Source organism: Arvicanthis niloticus, chromosome 3 (assembly GCF_011762505.2).
Source record: "Arvicanthis niloticus isolate mArvNil1 chromosome 3, mArvNil1.pat.X, whole genome shotgun sequence".
Taxonomy (NCBI): Eukaryota; Metazoa; Chordata; class Mammalia; order Rodentia; family Muridae; genus Arvicanthis; species Arvicanthis niloticus.
In genome coordinates, this window is record NC_047660.1 from 84391706 (window position 1) to 84398351 (window position 6646).

Here is a 6646-nt window from a genome sequence, read left to right on the forward strand (position 1 = left end):
ATTTTACTATATTAAATAAATCAGAGGGTCACATTTTATTTGGAGTTAAATATGTTATTTGCTAGACCTCTCCCTCTCTCCCTCCCTCTCCCTCTCCCTCTCCTCCCTCTCCCTCTCCCTCTCCCTCTCCCTCTCCCTCTCCCTCTCCCTCTCCCTCTCCCTCTCCCTCTCCCTTTCCCTCTCCCTCCCCCTCCCCCTCCCCCTCCCCCTCTCCTCCCCCTCCCCTCCCCCTCCCCCTCCCCCTCTCCCTCTCCTCCCCCTCCCCCTCCCCCTCCCCTCCCCCTCCCCCTCCCCCTCTCCCTCTCCCTCCCTCTCCTTTCTTCCCCCCTCTCTCTTTCTTTCTGTTCCCCCTTTTGTTCTTTAACATAATAAAGGTAAGTGTGTTGAACTGGCTTCTATTGGATCACAGGAACATATTAGTAAAACTTTTAGGAATTTTGTGTGCTAGTTTATAAATAGCTATTATTAAAAATTATATTACATAAACAGGGTTCAGTGGGTAAAAGTAGTACCTCAGCCTGGTGACCCGAGTACAATCCCCAGGCATCCCCTGGTGAAAGGAGAGAATGGGCTCCTGCAGGTTGTCCTCTGACTCCACAAGTGTGGTGTGACATGTGTACACATAATAAAATAAACAAACAAACGTAAAAACTACCCCCAAACACCAACCAATATTTGTGCTATTTAAAATGATGGGTAATAAAGCCATAAAGTTCATTTCCTATTTTACTGCATTTTGTGAACTGTGTGTGCTTTCACGTTCGTGCACATAACCTGGGAATGCAGGAAGGCCACATTCGACAATGGCGTGCTGCTATGCGCCTCTTCTTGCCTCAACTCTGTGATCAGTGGCATCCTGTCAGTAGCTGGCGGTTTTCTGTGGTGGGAAGACTTAGGCTATAAGATACTTATGTTCTGTAGCTGTACAGACACTCGAGATAACCAACTTAGAAAGAGGAAAGGTTTATGCTTGGACCATTCCTCCTGTGGTTAGCTGGCCTTTTGGGCCTATAGCAGCACACCATGGGGGGTGGGGGAGGCGGGCGATGGCTGTGCATGGTGGAAAAAAAACCAGTCACCTCTGCATTGCTGGGAAGCAAAGCAGAGAAAGAGGAGACCAGGGTCCCACAGTCCTCAGGAAGGACATGTCTCCAGTGACCCAAATGCCTGTCACTGGACCCCACTGTTTAAGTGTCCACCACCTCCCAATAGTGCCCCGCTGCAGAACTGAGCTTGTGACACACAGGCCTTTGTGGGACATTCAAGATCAAACACCAGCAAGGGCTCCACACAGATTAAGGTCTGCTTGTTTGTTTCTTTGTTTTGTTTTTCCCTTTACATTTTTATTGATTTGGTTTGTATGTTTATCTGCTCATGTGTACTTACCACATGTCTGCGTGGTGCCCTAGGAGGCCAGAAGAAGGCATCATATCCCATATAACTGGAGTTACAAGTGGTTGTGAGCTGTCCTGTGTATGCTGGGAATCAAACCCATGACCTTTGCAATGCTCTTAACCACAGAGCCATACTCTCCAGCCTCAGGTTCTGCTCTTCTTTAGAGAGCTGGTTGCTAAGCATTGAGCAGCAGCTGCTGGCTTAGGAACATGTGAGCAGGCCTCATGTCTCTTCCTCCGTTTCCCTGTCTCTCTCATTTTCTGAATGTGTGTGTGTTTCCAGTCTTCTACAAACAAGTAGAAGTAAACCAGATGCAGGGTGTGAGCTTGCAACCCCTACTCAAGGAGGCTGAAGCAGGATGTTTAAGAGTTCAAGGCAGCCAAAACAGTTTCTCAGACTCTGGTTCAAAAAGAAAAGAAGTGAGCTGGCAGTGTGGCTCAGTGGTGCATATTCAAGGCCCCATGCTCAATCTTGGAAAAAAAAAGAAGAAGAAGAAGAAGAAGAAGAAGAAGAAGAAGAAGAAGAAGAAGAAGAAGAAGAAGAAGAAGAAGAAGAAGAAGAAATGTGCCAAAGAATACAGTGTCTCGAAATCAGTGCTCACAGAGGTGGAAGGACTTCCTTGTAAATACAAGAGTGGTTATGAACTTTCCCTTTATAAATGGACAGTACTTCAAGTTTGTTGGCCTTTTATTTTCTGACAAAAGTGAGGTCAGTAAAATGCACCTGAAAGACAAAGGCTTGTCCATGTTGCAATAGAGGGGAAAGAGTGGGAGCCTTTAAATAAACTCATGCTTTAGGGACAGGATGAGGAAAACGGGTAGGTGATCTGAGGCTGAGGCTGATATAAAACCCCAGAGCATGTGGTTTCTGAAGCTGAGGATTCTAGCTTTATGTCACTGTTAGCTTCAGCTGTTATCTTGACACAAACCTAGAGTCACATGGCAAGAGAGAAACTCAACTGAAGGCTCACCTCCATCAGAGTGGCCCATGATGTATTTTCTTAATTGCAAATCGGCATAGGAGGGCCCAGCTCATGGTGCCATCCGTGGGTAGGCCTGGGCTACATGATAAAGCTCGCTAAGCATGAACTAGGGCAAGCCAGTAACCAACATTTACTCCCCCATGGTCTCTGCTTCCAGGTCCTTAATGGGCTGCAACCTGTAAGCCGAATAAAGCCCTTTCCTCTCCCAAGCTGGTTTTGCTCAGTGTTTTATCACAACACAGAAACCAAAGTAGGACACCTTACAAGAATCTTCTAAAATAAACTAACTTGTTTCCAGTATGAAAAGATAGAACCTTCTAATTATTTTACAGAAGCAGCTAGTTGGCATCAGGAATCATGGCAGCTGTTAGCTGACTCCCAAGGAAGACCGTCGCATGTGGGTGAGTAGCGCAGGCCTGGAACTTGTAGTCTTCTTCCAAGTGCTGAGATGATAAATGTGCTGCCGGGAAGGGTCTGGTGTAAGTGTGTCCTCCAGCGGTCCAGCTGCTGGAAGCCCAGCACTCAGTGTGGCAGTATCTCTTGCAGGTAGAAGCTTTAAGAAATGGTGCCTAGAAAAAAAAAACAAAAAAAAAAAATAAAATAAAAAATAAAAATAAAAAAAGAAAGAAAGAAAGAAAGAAGAAAGAAAGAAAGAAAGAAATGGTGCCTAGGCCATCAAGGTGGTTCAGCTGATAAAGGTGTCTAATGTCCAGCCTGTGTGATGTGGAGAGAGAACTACTCACAGAAACTGTCTTCTGAGCTACACACACACACACACACACACACACACACACACACACACATCACACACATCACACACACACAAAATAAAATATATAAAAATAAAATGTATAAATAAACATTAAGGATGAATACTTAAATATTTTTATTGATGAGAACATCTTTTTAAAAGTGGCAATATTAGCTTAGGGACATTCAAGGAAGGGTTTCTCTGTGTAGCACTGGCTGTCCTGGAACTCACTCTGTAGGACAGGCTGGCCTCGAATTCAGAAATCTGCCTGCCTCTGCCTCCCAAGTGCTGGGATTAAAGGCGTGCGCCACCACCGCCCAGCTACAAAATTCTTTTCTTATCAGATCCAGCCACATCTCCGGCCTCCCACTCCCAATTCAAGCCTTACGTTCCGAATTCCACCGCAGTGACCGTTCCGAATTCCACCGCAGTGACCGTGCATGCTGACAGGCCCCTGAGTTCCTAACCTCTGCCACTCCACACCCTCCCCCACCCCGCCCCAGTCCAGCCTGCCCTTTAGAGCTCAGTTTGGGCCCTTTCTCCTGCTGAGAGTTTCCGACACCTGAGCTATGTGTATTTTCTGCATACACCATAAGACCTTGCTCCCATGATTTTGTTATCATCTACCATTTAATTATCTACGACCCTTGAGCGTCCAGATCTATTTTCTGGCTGTATTTTTAAAATAATTCTTTTTAAAAATAAATTAACACGGGTCTCATCATGTAACCCAGGCTGGCCAGCCATCCCTTCCACGTTTCTCAGCCTTACATCCTAGCGTGGAGAGCGGCAGCACTCATTTATTTGACTTTGCTCTAGGACTCTGTGATGTTATTTGTGCAATGACCACCAGAGGGCGACAGAGGAACAAAGTCCACTCAATTCTAGCCATTTAGAAGAACTGTAGGCTGTGGGTTGCAAGATAATTTTAGGGCTGGAAGGGAAGTCTAGTAGTCACATAAGCCTCAGTTTGAGACAATGATTTTAAGCAAATCCTTACAAGGAAGCATGACGATATTCAAAGTTTTAATAAATTGAGACATTTGAATATTTCAAACTTGGAATTCAAGTTGGAAAGCTTGGGTTCTGCGTCCAGCCCTAACATTATCCAGCATGTCTGATCTCAGATAAGATTCCGGATCTGAGAAGTGCTAGTTTCCAAATCTGAGAATTGGGTGGCATGATGTCCTTTGTCTCCCAGGAGTGCTTTGAGAATTGTAGGCAGCGGAGCACACAAATAGCCAGAAAATGAAAAACGCCCATACAACTGCAAAAGCTTGATCCGAATCGAGAGCTAAATAGCAGTAGCTGCTCGCCCCTCCCCCGCCCCACTCCCCCCCCCCCCCTCCCCGTTCTAAAGTGTGAACTGAAAGCTGATGTGTCCCTCTTGGTCAGTGGGCATGAACGTGTGGGAAGGCTTGAGACAGTGTCCATTCCTCTCCCTCCTGGTCCTCTCAGGTGCCCTGCCTGGCCAGCTTATCCACCTACCTGCAGCATCTCCTCTACCTGGGAATTTCCCAGTGGCCATTTGCAGCAAACTTCGTATGATCACTCTCCGGTGTCCAGTCACATCCACGTGTATTGTTTTAATAAACAAATATTGAAAAACACATTCCGGACTTGCTTGTATTATACACATATGGAACCTGAGCAAACTGGACTGTGCAAACTTAGCAAGAAAAACAACAATTAAAAAAAAAAAAACCCAAGCCCCTCAAGCCCTCACAAGCAGCAGACAAAACTAAATCTGATAGCATTGTTGACAGGGTCGGTGAAGGGATGGATGCCTCTCCTGGACCGGGATGTGACCATGTCCTCAGTTGGTCTCAAATCATACAAAAGGCTCTCAAAATACAGTGTGTTTCTGTGCTTCTGGGTAATTTGAAGAATTTTAAATTTTTAATGTATTTTTTTATTGGATATTTTATTTACATTTCAGATGTTATCCCCTTTCCCCATCCCCCCCCCCCCAGGAACCCCCTATTCCATCTCCCCCGCTCCTGCTCTGGTTGGTTGGTATTGTTGCTCTCCTCATGGGGCCACAAACCCTTTCAGCTCCTTCAGTCTTCTCTCTAACTCCTCCATTGGGGACCTTGTGATCAGATCAATGGTTAGCTGTGAGCATCTGCCTCTGTATATGTCAGACTCTGGCAGACCTCTAAGGAGACAGCTAGATCAGGCTCCTGTCAGCATGCACTTCCTGACATCCACATCAGCGTCTACCTTTGGTGACTGCACATGGGATGGATACTCAGGTGGAACAGTCTCCAGACGGCCCCTCCTTCAGTTTCTGTCCCACACTTTGTCTCCATATTTGCTCCCATGAGTATTTTGTTACATGTTTTCTTGTGTGTATTTATGTGTGTGTGTGTGTATGTTTCTGTGTGTGCAGGTGCATTTACTCATGTGTGAGCATGTGTGGAGACCAGAGGTCAACTTAAGTGTCGTTCCTCATTGTCCAACTTGTTCTCTCTCTCTCCTCTCTCTTCTCTCTCTCTTTCTTCTTGAGATCACACACATACTCTCTTTTTTTTTTTTTTTTTTTTTTTTTGAGACAGCATCTTACTATGTACCTCTGGCTGCCCTAGAACTTGCTAGGCACACCAGGCTGACCTTGAACTCTCCTCCTTGTGTTTTGAGACAGGGTCTCTCACTGGCCTCCTGCTCACAAAGTAGACTAAGCTGTGTGGCTATCAAAGCCCGTGGACCCCTGTGGCCACCTCCCTAGCACTGCCGTTATCACTGTGAGCCACCATGCCCAGTTTTTAAATATAGATTCTCACCCTCACATGACCAGCACCACCACAGCAGCTAAATTATCTTTCCAGACTAATTTAAAGGGCTTTAAAAGAAATATGGGTAATACTTTATCTTATATTTTTAATCTTTTTCTCAGCTCACCATGGAAGGTGTCAGCCCACAGTGGAAGGTCTGTGGAACTTCTTACACAGCATAGGAACCTTCTGTGGGAGGCACAGAGCTAGCCTTGAAAAGCTAAAAATCTCAGGGCCTCCCAGAAATTTAGGGGTGGCCTATGACTCCCACTCTAAGACCAATGCCTTATAGCTGTGTAAGTTAGCATGCTCTTCATTCTAAAGCCTGCTGGCCTCTGAGCCAGTCCTGGAGATTCTGTGGACATCTTAACTGTGCATTTATTCAGAGCCTCTTCCACGCAGAGCCTATCTTCACACAGCTTTTAGTCACAGTCTTTCTTAGTATCTTTTCTTTTCTCATTATTGTGTTGCTTTTTTTAAATGATTTTTTTTTTATTTTTATTTTATGTGCCTTGGTGTTTTGCTTGTATGTATGTATGTGTGTGGGTGTTGGATCCCCTGGAATTGGAGTTACAGACAGTTGTGAGCTGCTGTGTGGGTGGTGGGAATTGAACACTGGTCCTCTGAAAGAGCAGTGGTGCTAGTAACCACTGAGCCATCTCTCCAGCCCCCACAGCGTTACTCTTATATTAGATCAGGGTGTGAGATGGAAGACATTTGCCAAGCCAGCTTTGACTCTCAGCC